The sequence below is a fragment of the Dermacentor variabilis genome, chromosome 10 (genome assembly GCF_050947875.1).
Source record: "Dermacentor variabilis isolate Ectoservices chromosome 10, ASM5094787v1, whole genome shotgun sequence".
Taxonomy (NCBI): Eukaryota; Metazoa; Arthropoda; class Arachnida; order Ixodida; family Ixodidae; genus Dermacentor; species Dermacentor variabilis.
The window spans coordinates 11874106-11895539 of NC_134577.1; the positions used below are offsets into that span (position 1 = coordinate 11874106).

The 21434-nt window shown below is 47.5% G+C and overlaps 1 protein-coding gene across 1 annotated transcript in view; it reads left to right on the forward strand.

Annotated features, from left to right (window-relative positions):
- Positions 1–9461: 9461 nt before the first annotated feature.
- LOC142559880 (osmotic avoidance abnormal protein 3-like) overlaps positions 9462–21434 on the forward strand; it is a 62650-nt gene continuing 50677 nt past the window's right edge. The window contains exon 1 of the mRNA XM_075671567.1: positions 9462–9769. The gene's annotated coding sequence lies outside the window, so the exon portion shown is untranslated. The remainder of the gene's footprint in view (positions 9770–21434) is intronic.

A 21434-nucleotide genomic window follows, 5' to 3' on the forward strand; every position in this document is an offset into this window, starting at 1 on the left:
CCTTTTTCCTGTTTGATTCCGAGTCCGGTGCCCAGCTTGCTGGCGCTAGCAGGAAGTCCTAGGAGCCGATGCCACTAGGGTGCCTCGATGCCACTCGCAGTGCGCGCCGCCTGCTGGTTCGCACTGACGTTGACCACAGGCCGCCATGTCTAAATGCTTTCACGAGGAAAAGCTACACCTTAATCCGACCCACTTAACTCTATCTTATATTTCCACCAGTGCTGTGGAAGCCGTGCTTGGTGTCCCATTATGGCGGCGCTGAGGTCAGCTGCGAGCCAATCGCGTGATGAAGCGAAGCATCCAGCTCAGAGACCAAGCAAGAATAGTAGAGCCACTTACGCTGCATATGTGTCATGGACATTCAGGTCAACAACATGGGTTCGGAGTACCGACCTTTGGCCGTATCGGCCGCCGTCTTGCCCTACACCGGCTCTTGAGAGAAAGTCGGGAAATTTAGAGCGTCGCCGTCCTTTCGCTTCCGTGTGCGGCGTTAGCGATGCAGTCGAGAAAGAAAAGCGAAGTGCAGCGAGCGTTTCGCGTTGCCAAAAATATGTTGGAGTTTTCAAAGATCACAAATAGGGCCCCTTATACATTCAGAAATAAATGCCTCAGTGTGAGTGTACAGCATTGGCTTGCTGCCAAAATTCCGCGTTCGGAGCCGCTGTATGTTTGAAAACGCGAGGTTTTGCGAGAAGTTGTGGCCATATAATCTCTGACTTCGTAATATGTTATTTGCACAACGTGTCCTACAAACGATCGAGCCAGCCAATCACTTAACCAGTTCTGCAGAGCGGGAACTTCAGCCAGTCACCGGTTTCTCCTAATTTCGCGACCTCTGCCGTTGAATCTCGTGTAGGGTCGGTTTTAGCCGGCCGTGTAAGTAGCGAACGTGTGAAAGAGGGAATGTAACGGACGACCCAAAGGACCACCCGGAACCGGCAGGATTTCTGGCTTCTTGGCAGCCGATCCTCCATCCTTACCTACTTGCTCAGTTTTCATTCGTCGTAAGTTTCCCCCGCTAATTATGGCGGCTTTGACCCGCGGATCTCCTGACACCGTTTTGTTGGGGCACGAATCGCAACAATGCAACACAGACATTGTAATTATTATTATTGTGATTATTGTTAGACATTGTAATTATGGACATTGTAATTTACACATACACGAGGGGGCTGCGCCGGCGATACGCCGTGGATGAAAAATGGGCAACGCCTCGTGCCATCAGCGTACCTGCCAATTTTTACGATTGTATCGTAAAATGTTCGATTCCTAGAGGTTGCCAACGACTATCGTATCAATACCAGTCATTTTACGCTTTCTTTTTATTCATTTGCGGCCCATTTAGGGCGAAGCAGAGGGATTTTTTTCGGACCCCGACTTTTCGGACTCGCTGAATTTACACCAACTGGCAGCAATGCCACCAACAACGCGACATGTGTAATTTTGGCCGCCGTTGCATGAATATTTCACAAATAAATATGAACATTTCTGTTATGTGATTCAGATAATTATTGCTGCGAATATAGAACGAGAGTTTTCACAGCGTCTCTACAGAACAAGGTCGGCAGATTTTGTATTTCTTGTTAATCTTAGCTTCTATATATATATATATATATATATATATATATATATATATATATATATATATATATATATATATATATATATATATATATAAACAATGTACTCTTCCGTATAGTAGGATACAACTTAAAAATAAAAGAACAGTAGTTGGCAACCAAGGCCATGTAGGATTGTGCTACTCCGCCAGCCCATTGCAGAAGCAAACAATCGTCGTCATGCGTCCTTCTCGAAATGGCGTCGTACTTGATATCTGCTTAGCGCCTGCTGTTATTGCAAAGTCTTTTCACCAGCGGAAGCGATGAGGTGTGCAACAGAACAGACATGGATGAAGTGTATGGAGCCTGAGAATTTCACTCTGGTACATTTTATTTCCCTGCTGAGCCCGTTGTACTCGTGAAAATACACTGCCAACATTAAGTTGAACTTAATAATAATATTTGGGGTTTTACGTGCCAAAACCACTTTCTGATTATGAGGCACGCCGTAGTGGAGGACTCCGGAAATTTTGACCACCTGGGGTTCTTTAACGTGCACCTAAATCTAAGCACACGGGTGTTTTTGCATTTCGCCCCCATCGAAATGCGGCCGCCGTGGCCGGGATTCGATCCCGCGACCTCGTGCTTAGCAGCCCAACACCATAGCCACTGAGCAACCACGGCGGGTCAAGTTGAACTTGACAGTAGAAAGTTTTAGAATAGGGGCCCCAATAGTTTGGGGCCCCTAAGAGCTTTGCGGGTGTTAGCGTTGGGGCACGCAGGAGTGAAGAGCTTTAGAATAGGGTTTTACGTTTGCGGATAGCGTCTTGCGCTGTGACAGCGCCAATAAGGGTCATAGAAAAGCTATTAGAAATAATTAAATAAAATATACAATAATAGGAATAGTAATTTCGATGCGTGTATTCGCGTTTAATTACAACTTAGAGGTTATTCTGTTAGCAGCAAACAATTAGTTACGCTTAGTTTTGAGTAAACCAACTTTACGTGCCTTCACCAGCCAAGCTTAGCCGTGTTACGCCTACGAGCCATAAAAAACACAATTGAATTCGGAATCGGCGGCGTCTAATGAATCAATCTTCATAGCACACGTTAGATGAGAGAAAGCGATAACCGCAGTCACTTCTCCTCGTTACCACGAATCGAGCCCAGTTTGGCGCTAGGTTAGAGCCGTCGTTTCGATGGGTGCCGCCATGTTTGCTGACGCAAAGCTTTTGGGGCCCGCTATTTGGGCTCGCGCAAAATCGGTTAAATAGCCTTCCCAACGCAAAACCCAAACATAGTTTGCGTCTCGCGCATGCGCAGTGGCTTCGACGCTAATTATTTGGGGCCTCAAAACGTTTGGGGCCCCTATTCTAAAACTCTCTAGTACATAGTTGCAGCGAAGCAAGCGTTTTATTTTAGTTCAATAAAGAATTAGGCTTTCACCGTTTCACTATAATAGACGAGTGAAAACGTATAAAATTACGGGCTTATAATCTTATTCCTGTGGTTGTCGCCTTAGTTAGGTAACAGGGAAAGTTTGAAGTACGAACTGTTTGCAGCTTCGCTGAGGAAAAGTGGCGAATGTTAGTACTTAATCGTTTCGATGATAGCATTTTTTTTTTTTACATCTTAGGGTTGGCAGGTTTGCAACAGAAAGTAACGATAACTGCCGCCGACTTGTCAACACGGCTACGCTGTGCCACGTGCCGCTCAGACTGCCGCAGGGGCGCACTCTGTAGGAAGCTAGGGCCACAACTTTAAAATTAAAAACAAAAGTTCTGTTTCGTTAAGGAGGCTGTAAAGAAATCACTGCAGGTATGCAGCTCCTTGACCCGCCGCCGTCCTGTGAAAGTCTGCGAAAACATTAACAATATCCCAATTTTCGCAAGAAAGCTAGGCAAATGAAGCGTACGGATAAGCTGCAGATGGAATATCGTCCGGTTACAATATATATATATATATATATATTGTAACCGGACGATATTCCATCTGCAGCTTATCCGTACGCTTCATTTGCCTAGCTTTCTTATATATATATATATATATATATATATATATATATATATATATATATATATATATATATATATATTTCTCTTTTATATATATATTTTCTTTTTATATATATATATATATATATATATATATATAAAGGACGTTCGTGTAGTTAGATTTAGGCGCACGTTAAAGAACTCCAGAACGCCTCATAGTCGCATCGCGGTTTTGGCATACGAGACCCAAGAAGCTTTTTATAGAGCCTCTCACCAGGCCCCATAGCAAATTTTGGTTTTGGAAGTTGTTGCATGTCCTCTAGGGAGCGTTCTACCGCAAACATTCTTCAAATCGGCTCATTAATAGCCGAGGTAGAAATATTTCAGTGCGGCGAACCCATGATTTCAGCAGGCGGGCTCAACTGCCAAGCAAGACGCTCTCTCCACTCGCCCCGCCTTCATTTTTTTTTTCTCCTTGCTTATTTCTTTTTCCTGCCCTACGCACTTTCGTTGACCGCGCCACGCGCAAGCTGTTCGCGCAGCGCACGATTTTGCGCGCTGTGCACAAGGAAACATGACTAGCGGTATAAGTCAGTGCTACACAAATACTGAGGCAGAACGAGCGGATCGCAGAGCGTGATCGCGCGCTGGAATACTGTAGAAAATGGCATAGTTTCGGTACCTGCGCACGTGACCGCACGACCGTGGGAACAAGCAGACGAAGCGGAAGTACATGCATCTCTCTTGCTTCGGTGCGAAGTAAAAAAAACAAAAAAAAAACGCGCAGGTATTCCGTTTGTATGTTTAATTATTTTTCTAAACTTCAATTCGTTAATTCAAGCAACAGATCGCACAGATAACAGATGTCTTGACTAATTCTCGAAGTCGCGTGTCACCACGAGCGACGTCACACTGCGGACAGGATTACGTAGGCGCAGGAGCCCGACTACGTCACCGTCCCTCTCCGGGAGGATTAGCCGCGAGTGAAGAAGGAAAGGGCGTTCAGATTGAAATTTCAGGCCTTTCCGCGGCGTGTAGCGATGTGATTCTTTGCAAACACGATCGTTGGCGCGCATTGCATGCTCTGCGTAGTGTCCCTGTATATGCTCCCTCAGGGAGCAGAGTTGCGCCTAGGTCCGCCGTTGTGTTCCAGCTGTGCAGTGAAGCAACTCCTCGAGCTCGCAGGAGGCAAATGCAGCGCGGTGTTCCATTTGCTTTCTTCACTGCTGGTCGTGAGCTACACGCGGCAATTGTTCGCAAGCGGTGAGCAAGATTACGCTTTTTAATGCAGGCTATGCTCGAACGATTGGTGCAGCCGGAGGGGTGCGGAGCCCCCGACATTTTTAGTTTGTATTGTTAGGAACGGCCTGCAGAGGTGCCGACATGCAAAGTTTTCTCAGCCAGCCGCAGCTGCGAGCGTGGCGAGCTTCCCCGAAGCGACCATGGAAGCCTTCCTCACCTGCCGCGGTGACTCGTTTCGTAGGGACGACGATGTGCCGCGTCAACACCCCCTCGGCGCCGCTATGACTAAACGCGGTCAGCGGACCAAACATTGTTCGTGGATTCGCCGTTTTTCCCTCATCTAGGGAGAACGGAGTGTTTATAAGCAGCTGTTGTGCGGCTGCTGAGTGTCCTTTCTCTCGCAGTCATGCTAGACTGATGAACTGCAACGTCCTTATGTAGATACTGTAATTAAATCCATATTCCTCGTTCTCGATGAGAAGCAGTCCTTCCCTTCAACAACGTCCTCAGCGCGGATAAGTTGGACGAAGGCATGGGCCAGCTACCATCTATTTCATGCCCGTCTCCAAACCATCACAACTGGTTACCAGCGGTGAGATTGACCTCCCAAACTTTACAGTATGTACACGCACATATACAAACACACGCACGAAGGTACATATAGGAGTAGGACTCTCCTCGATCCCTCGAAATAAAATCTTGACTACGCCTGTGGCTCGAACAGTTAAAAAATTCGCGTGCAAACGCGCATTACCTTGCAACACAAAGCGGTGCAATGTTTTTCAGCATGCATATGCAGTTTCCTCGCGGAGGCCGGAAGGCAAGAAATGTTTTAAAGGGTGTTTAAAGAAAACTTCGCTCACTCGTTCACATGTGGATAATTATGTGAGCACATTTTGGATGCCTAAACCAGACGAATAATGATCGTGGCCAAGAGAACTATCGTTAATGCAGTTATGCCAGTGACCGTTAACTGTGACCATCATTCATCACTAACCGTCATTCACAGCTGCTGCACGTTTTCAATATATGCGGTACAGACACGTAGATTTAAACGCATTTCAAATGTTCACATGCGCACATTTTATGGAAAGCTTATTTTTACAATTTATACCGCAAACTTGACAGCTGCTTCGTAGCAGCAAATCTGCAAGTGGAAAAAGATTCAAGGTGCACGAGCTTCTAGATCAAACTTATTTCGAACAACGGAGCGGGTGAACAATGGCGGGTGGCAGCAGGGAATGAGTGCTGGTTCTTGGAGCCTTGGGGGCAGAATTCAAAGCCACTGGAAATGCAACAAGTTATTAAGAGTAACAACAGGCTATTTTTATTGCACTAATGTCACAAGATTGCAAACTTGCAAATTATTCACACATTGCAGACTGTAATATGACAGCACATTTTTCTTTCTCTCTTCATACTGCTTAGGTTAGTTTAACACAGCGCTTATTAAACGTACAAAAACAATTTCACATTCCTCACGTCGATTAAGGCTGATCGAAAAAGCAACACATTGCGGGCGGTAACTGCTGAAGCTATCACAGCTGTCTCGTCAGCGGGGGCTCACGATGTTTTCGCATACTACAAAACAATGAACACGAGTACATTAATCGACTTTACAGGAAAAATCAGAACGCCGACAAAAAAAGAAAGCACAGTAGAGAAAAGCCATGATGCAGCGGGCAAATTGTATCTGCTATTATTTACTCTGTTTTGAACGTGCTATTCTAGAGCCGCATAGACAGAACAATCGTACAAGCTACACAGAGAATTGGGTGAGTTGGTAAGTTTACATTCTTGCGGATATGTACAGCGCGACACAGACGTGTCGTTCATTCTTTGTCCCACGTCTGTGTCGCGCTGCACATGTGTTCCAAAAATTGCAGAAGTGAACAACCTTCCATGCCAGGCGTACGCATTTCAGCGTGTACAGGAGTGTTACACGTTATAAATGCTGCTTTAGTGTAAACAAGCCGAACCCACCTTTGTAAACAAAGCGAACGCACCTCGCATATCCTGGTCCCTTTCGGAGCTGGCAGGTCTCGTCCGTCTGCACGGCACCGCGTAAAAGGCTTTGCCACCTTCCGTGCGATTTGTGCAGTTTGGTGCGCTGCACCCCGTCATACTGGAATACAAGGGTCAAAATGATGTGTATCGTACCACTTCACCAAAGTTATTAACTTAATATCGTCGAATACCGTACCTGCTAACCGGAGCCGATCAGTGCAAAGCACGCTCGGCCAATTCGGCGGTGCGCTGATTGCAATTTCGATGGCACTGACAGAAACGAGTCGGCGCCGCGCCCGTAAAGTTGGCTTCGCAGCGGCGCAGTTGAGCGTCATTTGACGTAATTTTTGTACCACGTCATAGCGCTAGGCGAATAGCGGTGCGAGCGGCTCCGGAAAAGTTATGCGCAACTCTGCTCCCTGCGGGAGCATATACAGGAACACTAGCTCTGCGCTTGTCAGCTCAAAATGGCCAGACCTGGTGAGGGGCCCTTTAAGGAGGCCATATACACTTTATAGACACAGTTTGCGATGCCTTAATTCGCGTGTCACACACATCACAATGTTTCACATCGCAATGTTCCTGAGCGCCGTGGTCTTTGTCTCCGCAGAGCAAAAGAAAGAGTGTGTTCTCCGATTTATATATATTTTACCAATATAACACACTGCCCAGTGGAGGCTGAATCCCTGTGGCTCGGCAACATTGTTTTCACTATACCAGGCATAAAACTCAAACATTGTGTTAGAAAAGCGCCGATCGCCTGCCGCAATGATTTCCTTTGTGTGTTGTGCCCTCTATCCACACTCCTGAAATGCTGAGCCTACTTTTCATGATATCTGTTGAAGTCTTGTAGAGTCCTGAGGATGTTGACTGCAGGCGGATGTAACAAGATCTCTTGACAAAACCGACATGACTTGTGATTTACTTGTTCAGTAACACCACACGATCGTATTGGTCATGTAGAAAAGCGATGGTATCGTCTTATCACAAGACTTGCCAAGCACACGGTTCTTAAATAAAGAAAAAAAATCGTCAACTTCATCTGTTTTCGAAACAGCGTGCGCACAACCCTGCCCAACTTGCTTGGTTTCCATTATGCACAGGGCTTATGTCGCCTACTAACTCCGACCCTTCTTTTTTTAAAGCTCCCTGTTGTCTCCACTGTCATTTCCAATGGCTTCCATTTTATTTTTCGACTATGGCCTAGCAAACGAATTTACGTATCAGATGCAAACCAGGGTACGAAGGTACGAGATAATATAAGCAAGAACTAAAGCGGTTGTGTTTTTTCTTATGCCGATTTTTCAGTCGATATACTGCGCGAGCGAACGCTCACGCAGTTCTAAAAAATAGCTGCAGTTTAGCTTTGTGAAAAGCTGGCTTCTCAACAATAATCGTCTTATTAAGGAGAAACCTGTTTCGAAGGGCGGCGAGCAGTACAGTAATGAGTGATCACGTGCACTTATGAACGAAAACACAACCGTGAGAAAAGTTAGCTGCTTAAATACAGACAAGGGCGCGTGTTTCAAACTTCCAAATAAGAGTTCTAAGTGAAGCTATAGTGCACGCCGTCCAGTCATCACCATTGACAGGCGCGCACATCCGCTTTGGCCGCATCGCGCGATCCCCCTATGGTGAGATATTTTCGCTTCTGTTCTGGTTCTTATATTTGAAAGAAAGAAGTATTGTCGCACAATTCGCCGAAACCATAAGTTTTATCGGCGCGAACAACGGTGCGCGTTGTGCAGTTTGCCCCGTCAGCATCAGAGATAGATTCGCTCATGTGTGTTTGACGCGTGTGCGCTACATTCACTCGTTCAATCGGTCAACTTGTGCAGCGCGGTATTGCTGGTAGCCGGCCTGGGCTTGCCGAGCTCGTTTGGCCGCCTGACTTCCAAACGATCGCCGTGCGGCCAAATCGGACTTGAACGCCTGTCACTGGTGATGACTAGACGGCGCGCACTATAGCTTCACTTATGCTTGGGCCACGCGCTCCGCTGTTCACGTTTCATTTGAGGCTGATAGTACGTTTGCATTTGGTCGGCAGATGTCTGAAAGGCCCACTGCTTGCCCTTATCATTCTTCCCCCTTTATCTTTCTCTCTTTATATCCGATACTTTAGTTTGGACTGGTTGATTAATTCTGACTCTAATATATGACACTATGGTTATTTAGAACGGTTGTGAAAACATTCGAGTCTCTACTTCCGACAGTCACTTATCCTCGCGCTGTGGATTGTTCCACGACGTTAACACCTTTTCCACAATGAAGGGGCGGTCATCAAGAGACACAGCGTTGATGTCAAAGTAGTTCTTAGTGGCTGAGAATGAGAGCGGCTCACGATATTGCACCCTATATTCTCGCACAAGTGGCGGCACCTTGAATGAAGCGGTGTCGCTCGACGTGTTTGCTTTTCTGTATGTATTGGGCGAAAGAAAGAAACGATACTTGCTGGCGGACCAAGGCACGTCAGGCATTCCTTCTGACGTGGCTTCAGTAAAGTGGCCGTATGTATATGCACCGTGAAGAAAAACGGGGCCACACTGAGTATGCGGGGATTCAGTTTACGCGCCGCTTCCTTTCCCATCACTGGGACAGAACTAGCATAAATGGGTAGCGTATACCCAAGTGTGTGCACCATTACCGATAGGGTAAATACGCAGATGCCTTGCAGGCCTCCCCTCGGTGAAACTGCAGCGTTCGAAGGTGGCGCGTTTCCGCGCCGAGCCGCTGCCGTAGCAACCCCGTGCTTGTTGACTCGTATCCACGGCTGCCCGCTGGCGTCGGGGTGGCCCGAGTCACCTGAGCGCGCGCCCACGGCCAGTGGTGGGCCGACTGAACTCTCGTGTGCGTGGTGCAGTGGACTACTGCCGCTACTGGTGCTTCTGACGTGGAAGGAAGAGCGCTGATATCTGTGGCTTACCGCCTGCGAGCCACCTCGGTTTGACTGCCGCAGGACGCACGAAAGTAGGTGGGCATGCCGTTACAGCTGTTGGCACTCGTTCTTTGTTCACTGCTTTAACCAACTTGTAAGGAGGCAGGCCTGTCATGTGCGATTCCCTGCGTGACAACGTCACATGCGTTTGATGTCGCCACTGCTTATCATGAAGTAGCATCGGGCAGCTGAAATTTACGTGATAGATTGCAGTACATACGAAGCTTCGCGAACTACGGAGTGCAGTGCTATTCGCTAGGGCGTATTGGCATGTCGCGAGTCTCCAGAAACATATATCGTCTGGTAGTTCAGGGACATCACGCGTAGGGTTGCGTACAGTAATAATGATACAGATAGGGCTCGTAAATGACAATGCTGGAAGTACACAGGCTGGCCAAAAGCATCGCAGGAGGATCTGGGAATGAGGCGACTGAAGGACAATGTCGCTGAGGACTTTTGCGTAAACGCGGCGGATAGCTGAAAACTTCGCCCCCACGCTGCCTGTTAACGAGTGCCTTTGATCGCGAGTGTAGGATGCTAATGCAATGTGGCAGTTCGTTGAAATGGTATAACTCCCTTGGGCCTTGTATTAGGTGGGGAAAATAGGGTGACGTGATTCGGCTGATCAATCGACGGCTGGATTTGTGGCTGGTGTTAGGGGTCAGAGTAGGACGCCAACACAGTCTGTGCGAATTTCGGACAGTGTTACGTTAAGTTTCTCGCCAGCCTTAAAGCGCTTAATGTCGCTGGCGCGTTTTTCTTTCTCTTTTTCTTTGCTGGGTGCGTGTTGATTTAGTTCAACCAGGGAGTCAAGACTTATCAGGTTCAAGTGCTCTGTCAGTGCAGCTTTGAAGCGTAGGCGTCTAGGAAGTCGGATCTTCTTCTCCGGTCGTCTTGAGGGGGCCATGCAGGTGCCATTGAGCACGCAAATACCTCATAAAGCACCGCCTATATACTGCCGTGGAGGATCCTGCGAACCACGACGTCCATGGACGCGCGGTACTTGGATTACATGGCCCGAACGTTAGCGTAAGCCGTGGCAGATGCCAGTCACTTCTTCGCACTTGGCGTCTGAACTCAACGAGATTAATAATGTTGCAAAACTGTCTTTCGCTTCTTCGGAGCACACAGGTTCGTTGGAACGCTGTCCGTAAACAGGTGCCGTCAACATCGCGACCAACTCCGTACTCGCCGCTGAGCTCCTCGTACATCTGGCAGCTACGCTCTGCTCACTCAGGCCTTGGTAGTTCTGTAGAGGTTTGTGAAGGCTGCGGGTGAACCTGGGCTATCCAAGAAAGAACCACACGTTTGGCCGCTGCGTGACTGCTGGCCGCTTGACGTGATTCTTCTGTTTTGGCCGACTTGGGACGTAGAGTGTGTCGCACACTTTTTCGGATCCTTTCCGAAACAAGATCCTTAAAGAAGTATTTCGCGTACTCTTGCACTTACTTGAGGTATCGGTGTTCGCAAATGCCATTCATAAGGATTATGAAAACAAAAGGGCATGGGTACTTCAGGTAGGGTAGATAGGGTGCGTTCCAGAGAGGTTTGGAGTAGGATTGCTCTTGATTCAGGTGGCGATCAAAATAAGAAAGAACGAAAGGGTAAATTCTTTCCGATATAACACAGTGAACGCCGAGTGGAAAGCTACGAAATAGCAGCCCAAGGGTGTCTGAGGTGCAGCGCAAAATAAATTGCGTGTTCCTTGCTGACGACGTAACATAGACAAGACGCAGATACATGCAAATGATTGGCATACGGCAACAAGAAAATTGTATGATGCGGAACTGGTACCTCATGGGACCAATTATTCGGGTAAGACAACGCACTGAGTGCTATATAGAGTAGTGTCCGGATTACTTTTGTCAACCTGTAGTGGTTCAACGCGCACCCGAAGGTGTGTATACGAGAACTAGAAGAAAAGAAAAAAAAAGTAGAGAAAGAACTGGTATTTAAAACAAAGGATAAGTTCTTTTGTCTTACGTATTAAATGTATTGATAAATTCCTCGCATGGTTTTTCACTAATGTTGTTTGTTATGGTTATGATTGTTGAAGTATATTATAACTTGAATGGTCTAGTTACCGTAGTTACATTGCTGAACATATGTTGAACAAATCCAATCACGATAGTGACGACTGAGGACGTCAGTGAACTAGCACATGATGATTTATCTTTATACTTCGGTGGCGCCAGCCGTGCTTTGGTTAATTTATTATTTTTAGACCCGCACAGCCCAATGTAAATCCTGCCATAATTATAGTCTAGATGCTGGAGCTAAACGTACTTCTGCATACATTTAGCAAAAAAACCCGCATTTCACGTACGTCAGGTTCAACTAAAGCAAGATTATTCTGAACTGTTGATGTACAATTCTCGAAATACATAGAGTCGATATTCAGAGAAAGGGTTAATGCGGTTTCTGAATAAGGAAGTCCTATGACTGCTTTAACGAAAAATATTGCTTTATGGTAGGGTTAATGGTTGATAAAGCCTTTTTGCAGATGTTGCCTATATGTTGCCTCGTGCAAAGCAAAATTATACTCCCTGTGGCGGTGCGGCATGCTGTTTAGAATAGGCGTGAATTAAGGTCGAAGTTCACAGATATGTACTCATGTAAGCAGCTTCGAGAATTTGGCTTATCTCGACGGATGAAGAGGGCTCTAGCTTTAACGAAGTTTTAACGAATAACTTTAACGTGGTGACTTTAACGTGGTGACTTTAACGAATATGATCTGAATATCGCGTGCTGATTTCTCTCGGTGTGATTTCAAAGCGGCAGTGACACGTGCAAGTCGACACAATGTAGACCTTGAAGATAGATCTGTTTATTTCCGGTTTACTCAGCCTTTACTTGAATCGCGATTAATGTTTTGACTCTTTCGACCGGTTAGAGACATGTGAGCCGTAGTCCAGCGTAGGTTACTAGTACAAGTCACTACGATAGTGAACCAGGTGAGCTGAACCAATTCAGCTTCAATATTTTGCATGCGTGTGCCCAGAGATATAGTTTCTGTGTTCGAGTGCCTATCATCTTCAGAACTCTCAGGGTTGTCGCACGGTTAGAGAACGTAGTGATAGAAAGCGTTAGCGTGAAGTGCTAGACAAAAAAAAATCAAGGTGACAAGATCGGACGCAATATGGATTTCACTTTCACAGTACACGACAGCGCTAAAAGATTGTAGGCAATTTATGTACGGTGAACGTGAACGCGCAATCGGCGAACGACAATGGGAAGAAACACAAGCATCCCAGTTTAACTGCCCTTAACCGGCTCGCCAAATCATCCGTTCTAACAAAATATTTGGTTTTAATCCTTCGCCAGGGCGTTATGCGTGTATATCGCTTCGACAGCGACTGTCAATAACCAAGGGGATTTACGAACATATCTGACGCTAGAACTGCTCGTCAAAAAGAATTATAGAATCATCATGCTGCACATATTAGCGACGGAGGCGAAGATCACTTACAGATAAAAGGTTTGCGAGTTCGGGTCCAACTCAGTAAGAATTATAGTCGACGCTCAGCCTTGTAAGAAACGTACCGTGCACATTTCCAGACTTCTACACACATGCAACATGACGTGATAGTTATGAGAATACAGCAACAGCTACATCCGCAGTCAACCAGAAGCATATAACTATAGCTAACTCGGGGGCCCATGTGTTGCGTTCGCAGTCGGTTCGTAGAGCACCGCGCTGGACGAATAGGCGGGCACGGCGGGGAAGCCGACCGCGTCTTCCGGCGCTCGGCTCGTCGGCATGGGCGGCACGTGCGTCGACGCCGCCAGCACGAAGTCAGCGGTGCGAGGCGGGCGCAGTTCAGCGCTCCGGCATGCCAGCGCGATGCGTCGTTCCCGTTAGGGCCGCACGCCTTCGTGCGGTTTAGACCCGGCGTCGTCGGTCTGTCGGGAAGCGCAGAGTTCGCTCCGTGGGAGGACACGGCAGACGGCCGGAAGACGGCGGGAACAACGCACGCGCACCGTGGTGACTCTGGCCGCAGCATTGAGTGAGCGAGCCGAGAGACTACTTTCTTTGTCGGGAACGCGTGCGTAGCTTAACAAGCTTGGCGAGAAAGTAGCGCGGTATGCTAGTAGAAGAAGCTCTAGGTGTTCGACTACTGGCCGCACGCTGCTGCAGATGGAGGATGGTGATACGCAAGGCGACATCGCAGAGGGAGCACAACCTGCAATTGACGAGCGCTGGTGTGTTTTCAACGTCTCGTGAAGTCTATTTTCCCTTGCAGCAACAGCGCGGACTAGGTGGTATTTTCATAAAGGCACGGATAACGTCCCGCAGGTCATGGCATGATACACGGCGCGGACCTTCGGTCAGCTTGCGAGGCTACTCGCAAAGAGTATGAGCCTTACGGAACATTAATCCCGTGCGCACTGGCGAGTAACGCAGCTGCAGCGCCGACAAACTACTGAGGGCATTAATTGAACAGGCCCGCGGTGCTAAATCAACGGTGCGGTGGCATGCCAAGGAAGAATGAGAAGGTGCACCGCTGCTACTGCGACCCGTAAAAATGACTGTCTCTGTGACGAAAGGAGGAGGAATGCCGAGATTAAGAAGAGAGAGAGAGAGAGAGAGAGAGACACGTTGTTCAAATGCGAAAACATAAATATACAAGAAGGAGACACTGAAAAAAAACCAAACACTTACAGCTTGGTTTATGCTTGGGACAATGCAACGAACTATACGAGAAATCCCAAGATAATGTTCGATGGCCGCGCGTAATAGCGCGACTGTCCTACGCACGCAAGTATGTTCAATATTATTGATCTTTCACCGAGAACGGCCTGGGCTTCGCCATAATGCCACCTGGGCTGTGTTAATTGGGCGTGAACACCCGCGCAAAATTGCAAAAGCTGCCGCGCGCGTTCCTACGTACAGTCCACGGAGGAGATTCTTGCTCTCCTCGATCAAAGCGTCTCTGCGAACGCAAATTTTAATATTAGACATGAACCACTGCGAGAGAGAGAGAGAGAGAGAGATCACGTTGAGAGATACAATTATAAGACCTACGGTGTTCGGTTGTCAGCGTTGTGACGACGGAACACTGTAGGTCTTAAAATCGCATCTTGCACCGTGCTTTCAATCATTTTTTTTTCTCGTTTAACAGCCTGGCTAACGTTACCTGGTACTCGCAATATGTGGAAGCTTCACTGTGATTTCGGTGTCTCTCTGACGTTAGCCCGCGTAGCCGGAGTCAGTCCTCGAACGACGTCCTTAGGCCGGTACTTTTTCAATATTTCTCAGAAATTAAGGGTTTAAAGGACGGACAACAACGATATATATCGAACTAATTTCGCATAGATATAGTATATTGTCACAGGATGCGTTAAACTGCCAAATAAGAAACAAAGGACAGTGCCGAAGACGCAGATTGATTCGCGCGGATTTTGCCCGCACTCATTTGTGCCGCACAATCATTGCAAATAACCTTTAAACATCTCTCATCTCCTTGCAGCACTATATATAGGCAAGAACAGTGAGAAAGAAATATTAACACAAAGTACAATCTAAAGGGAAATGAGTAGAAATTGGGCTTTCAACGACGTTTACCTGCGATGCCGATCCGATGTTATCGCAGAAAAATTTTGTGCCTATATGGAAGCCAGCCGATTTACTGCAACGTTATTTTTGACAAGCGCTTACATCGAAATAGAAATTCCCATGAAGAATGTTTCGTACGTACACTCGCAATTTACGGCGCCGACAGTTCTTCCGGTGTCTGCATGATTTGCAGCCGCCGCAAGGGAGGTTGTTTTGTGTGAGCACGAATGTACTTTGTTGGCGTTACCAGTCGGTTTTAATGTGGTAGAAATGTGTAGAACATATATCCAGTATAGTTTGTTCAACTTACTAAATACGAAGGCAAAACAAAGCATTATAAATGGTTGAGTGATAAGCGTAGTGAAACTCTAATTCGAGCGAGGTTGGTGCGTTTAGAGGCTTTATTTTGTTGTGAACTTAATTAATGTGGTGATAGTTATGACTGTGGTGGTGATACCTTCCGTGGGGCGCGATATCATTCAACATTTGACAAATATTTTTCGTGTAAAACAGACGTCATCGCTGAATTTAGGGTAAGCTTTTATTTTGCAGTGGACTCAATTGGGCTGACGTTGATTACGAGGGAGGAAATTGCCTGCCTACGAATTCCTCTATGTGTTTACTATTGAGCGTTTATATATGGGCCGGTATGATGTAAAAAGACCTTTTGCTCGATTCTTACCATCCATCCTGCACGGCTGGCCGATCCTGATGATAGCGCATAGGAGATGTTGCACCGCTATAAGATGATTGACTAAGCGATAAAATTAATAGCATTGAAATAAAGTTGTTAAATTATTCCGGTCATGCACATGCATGTTGTTAGATACGGGACCTTTTCCTGAGCCTACTTCGAGTTCACCAGACCACATCGAATCGCGCCACACCTAAGTAAGGAACGCAGAAGCACATCTACCACGTTCCCGAGGCGCAGCACGTCCAAACAAGTTGGCGTCCCCCACCTTGTGCGCCGCATGTGGAGCTATTCACTGCTTGACTCTTCCCGAAAGTGTAGCGGGAGCCTGGCACGGTTCCAGGTAACGTAGGTCCCGAGCAAAGCTGCTTTGCGGCTCTGAAAGGTCGCTCGAGAACAAACCGCCTGGCCCCTCTGAGCGCTTGCAAGCCGCGAGGCAAGACGGCTGCAATTCACCGTGAAGCCCTGGCAGCAATCCCCCCCCCCCCGTCCGCCTTTGTGACGGCAGTTGCAGACCAGGAAAGCAATACCGCAGACAAGTAATCCCTCGGAGAATTGGAGCCCAAGGAGTGACCCTCTGAGCCGAATGTGACGTACACTGGCACGGGCGCCTACCATTCCGAAAATGACGACACCTGAGCGGACTCGCCGATTGGCCGAAAATGACGTCACCTGAGCGGGCTCGCCGATTGGCCGAACGGGACGTGACTTCGAGACACCGAAGGGGTTAAAATCCAGAGACCGGGAGCAGCAGAAGAGCATTCCTTCATTCATCTCTTTCGAGCTTCTTGCCACGGGCCGCAGCGTCCGAGTTGCTGCCGGCCCGTAATGACTTTATGGCTGTTAATTTCTTTGTACTCTCACTGTAAATAATGTAAATAAACCTCCAGTTCTTTCATCTCAAAGTCCTCCTCAACCTCGGCCAACTCCCGCACCCAACGGCAAGGTCCAAAATCTGGGGGACAGCAATTGTGATTGTCCTCCAGATCCAACAATGTGTGATTACTAATACAAACAACAGTAGCAAGCCTTACATTTTGATGCTTGTGTCCGTTATATAGTATACCAGTGGTATATTCGGGCTGTCCTGGAGTGCCTTTAACGTGCCATGGCAGACAAGGGTACACCGATATACATTGCAGATTAGGTACAACCGCAAAGGAGAAATAATGCTCGAGAAGCCAATATACGTTCAATTTAAACAAGTAACAGAAACACATGGAGTAACTACAAAAGCATGTCAGTAGTCAAGCATCGGGGAATAGAACTGATTTTAAACCTTATACGGCACCATTGATTTTACGAATTCTTTCATATCACCATAAATCGAAAGTAATGTGAAAGAAGACTACACGCGACTAGTGGGATCCGAGCCTTCAACGTCTGCACGTCGCTTGCGGTGACTGCCCCACCTTCCGTTCTCTGAAGTGTGTCATGCGTGCTCGTGTACGCAGCGTTGAATGTTTTAGGGAGTGCCGTTACTGAACACGTTGGCGTGCGGTCTTTCTTTGTGTCCATCCCCTCCCCCCCCCTTTCTTTCTGTTGTCATAACTACAAGCAGGAAACGTGAAATTCGTGCCTTCGTACAATGAAAAAAAAAATAATCACATCTTTCTCGACGCGAAGTGAGTAAGGACCAAGATCTCGCTGGTGGTGCCGCTGTCTTTCCTTCTACTTTCACTACCTTCACCACAAACGAGAAGTAAAACGACATTATTAATACTGCCCTGCAAATAAAGCGCCCACAACTCCCCGACGCACTCCTCGGCTTCGCCGTTATCTCAAAATATTTGCTTTTCTCTGTACCGCTCAGAAAATTGACGTAACAACGTTCAAAAAGAGAAAGATACATGAAGGGGAAAAATTGTAATCCATACGAATGTGGCACGAACTTGTAGATAGAATCGGATGGATGACTTCTTTCTTCCCCTTTCATAAGCCCTTTCCCGTATTTCGGGTTTCCGCAGAATTGATTTGTCAAAGGAAGATACTCGGTGAACCCAGCTTGGTAAAATTGGACAGGAGGTCGGACGGTAAATTTATGCCTCGCGTTGTTAATTATGCAGGCGGAAGGTGAGTACACCGCGGCCGGTGTCGTTATATGCCATCGCTGCGAGATCAGCGTTCGTCGAATCGTCCCTCCGTGCGCAGCAGCGCTTTCACTCTTGTTCTCGTCGTGCTCAGCCCTCGTGTTGCATTAACATGCAGGCCGAAAATGTCCGACAAGTGAAGGTCAGCTGCCGGCGTCAATCGATGCTGGCGGGTTGCACACTTCCGCCGCCGAAATGACGACACTGCCACTGCGACGCGCTCTCGCCGTTTGCAGAAATTCGGGGCTACGCACGCGCCGTTTGCGTGCGCTGGCGTTTGTCTCTCAAACGTCATCGACGCGCGTGTCGGGCCTCGTCGGGACTGTTCCGGATACACAGCAGCAGGGACGTTCTTTTTTATTTCTTTATTTTTTCTTCTTTATTTTTGTATATATGTTAGAGGGGTTCTAAGGTGTAAACAAAACAGTTTCTGTCACTGTGCTGAATTTATACCTTTTCGCTTTAAACAGTGCAAACACTAAGTGAATGAATGAATGAATGAATTTTAGTTATTCGGAGATAAGAGGGTTACGACGATGAGAACAGTCAAAATTGTGCACACTAAGCATGGTCGAACCCGTAGTTTGAGACGGTGTCTTCAGAAGGAGAAACATTGAGGAATATTGAAATTCATCCTCATTGTTCGAATAAAAATAAATTATCTTCACCTCCAGAAGGAACAAGTTTCAAAAAGTGAACGTGCGGACAGATGGGCGTTTTCTCGAGGAGAATGTGTGTGCAGAAAATTTATTCTTGAAGGTTACAGAATATCTTCTAAATATCAGCGGTACATATACTTTTGTGGTAACACCGCATCGTCATGTTTGACAAGAATCCGCAGGACGTTTGGTAACGGAGTTGAGATACCGGGCATAGTGTTCGAATTACTGAACGTTGCTTTTCTCACTAACGTTTCTTCGACTTTGGTGATACAGTGCAATCAAGCATGCGTAGAAACAAGTTAGTGATCACTTACTAACGAGGAAACGACCGGCGTCTACAGCGCTTTCTTCTTTTAAAAACGAATCCGCTATACGTAAGTACAACATTCCTCCATCTGCTTTCTTCTTTTTTTTCCGTTTCCTGCAAGCCAATGGGATGTTCGCATTTATATACACGACATATTTAAATGTGCAGTTGGAAACGTTCACCGCTACTTTGTCGCCGGCGCCGTAAAGTGTGCACTAATAATTCCACCTTAAACATTTTGTAATGTGCACGCCATCGTTAGGTTGTTCATGGTCATTGGCCATTTGTGGTACGGGCATCATCCGAAGAACAGAGCCATGCGCCCGCCGCTGCCGAGCGCAGTGTCCCCGCTTCGATACCCCGCCGCGGCAATAGCACTGCTGTGCAACGGAATGCAAAACGGTCGTGTGCTGCACGATTTGGAGTCGGGCGTGTAGAAATCTGGTAGCGGGCCCATGCCGTCGTCCAACTCACCCACGCTTGGGACATGGTTGACGGGAAGAAGTTGCTCTCATCGAGAACTAGGAGTACGGGATTTATTTACAATATCTACATGAAGACAGGAGAACGTTACATTTCATCAGTCTAGCATGACTGAGAACGAAGCACGAAGCACACCTAGCAGCCGTAAACGGCTGGTTGAAAACCCTCTGTCCTCCTATAGATCCTAGGTGAGGGAAAACAGCCGTCCAACCTTCTTCCAATCGGAGCGTCCAAAGCCGTCGTAGTCGTAGTCGACCCACCTTTGAAGGCGAGAGATCACACACTCATTCCCGCGCTTTTGTTTCACTGAACACACCGAGCGCAGAGGGTCCCCGTATACAGGGGTTGTCACGCTTGACTCAAGCTGGCGCCTCTTGATTCCAGAGCTGACTCCGCAGTTAGCCGCCGCGTTCGTCAAACGACTGTGGCGATTACTGGGGCCCGTGAGAAAGCACCGCAAAACACCCTTTTCCAGGAGTTCTCTTGCTCCGAGAACACCGTGAAGGCAACAGCGAAACAAACTAACAATACTCGGTCCGCCAAACGTGGCTAGCCTTGCTGGCGCCGTTGGGCTGTCCGAAGGAGGCGCATTGTTGGCTTTAGAAAGCGACTCGTCGCAGCGGGCTGGGAGAGGTTCGAAGGTCACTACGCCTGTAGGCCGATCGTAACAGTGCTTAGATTTAGGTGCGTACGCTTCAGAACACCAGGTAGTCAAAATTAATCCAGATCGCAACACTAGGTTACCTTCCGCGGCCCCGGCCCGTATTGTACCAGAACGTCAAATAAATAAATAAGTCAATCAATCAATCAATCAATCAATCAATCAATCAATCAATCAATCAATCAATCAATCAATCAATCAATCAATCAATCTAGCTTCGACGCGGTCGTTATTATTGATAAGGTTGTATTGAAGGTGGTGCTGAAGTGCTGGTTGGCCGGTCATCTGCTTGCGACCTATGCAGAGCTTGTGGAGCTCAACTGAAGAGTACGGTAGTAGAGATGAAGACAACCCCTGACATAGTTATTGCTAGCTGCGAAACGGGGGTGCAGTACTAAGGTTTTTGTGGTCTTCCCCGCTTAGACGGACGCGGTACTTCGCGTCATGGCTTTTGTGTCACGCGTCGCAGTCAGAACCTTCGTCGCCTTCGCGTTCGACGAAAAAGGGGGGCAAGGCGCCTAGCGGCGTGTCTCAGAACGCGTGTCCTAGTTTCCTGCACTAGCAGGCAGCCAGAACTTAACGCACTGTCAAACGCTATCGACCAGGCAGGGTCGATGCATTCACGCTCTGCGCGACGTCGTAGCCCCTTTTTTATTCTTCGTCGACGCACGGCTAAAAGAGGTCGTCTACGTGTTTTCGTTTGTTGTGTTATTGGCCTACACACGCGCGCCATATCCATAGTTCGCTTATAAGAGGATCTCGTGCCAACTGTGTGTCGATAGCGAGTGGCACAAAAAAGAGCGGGCGAGGCGGTCAATAAGTGCGCCGCCCAGCTGCCCGACTCTGCGCGAGGCACAGCTGCGTACCGCGCGCGCTTTAAGTTCTGTTCCCTCACGCGAACGAATCTGCCCCGTTTGCCTCGCTGCGTGTAAATGATGCCTCGTTGTTGGCGCTTCGCGCTGTCACGCATCGCGTTTTGCACTTTCAGCTAACTGTATGATGGCAATCCTGAACTTATTTCGCGCGGGTGAATGTTGAACCGACAGCTGCTGGGTACATTCTCAAATGACAGGTTTTAATGCACCACATCACGAGTAATCGCTAGGAACACTGGTGTTCCCTCTCACGTTGCTCGCAAGTAGCAGGGAATAAACACGCAAATGTAGTGCGGCGAAGTTTCTAAGGTAAAAATTCCTTTGCCACCTTGGGCCACTAGAAGCGCAATTTCTTTTCTTGTGCCAGG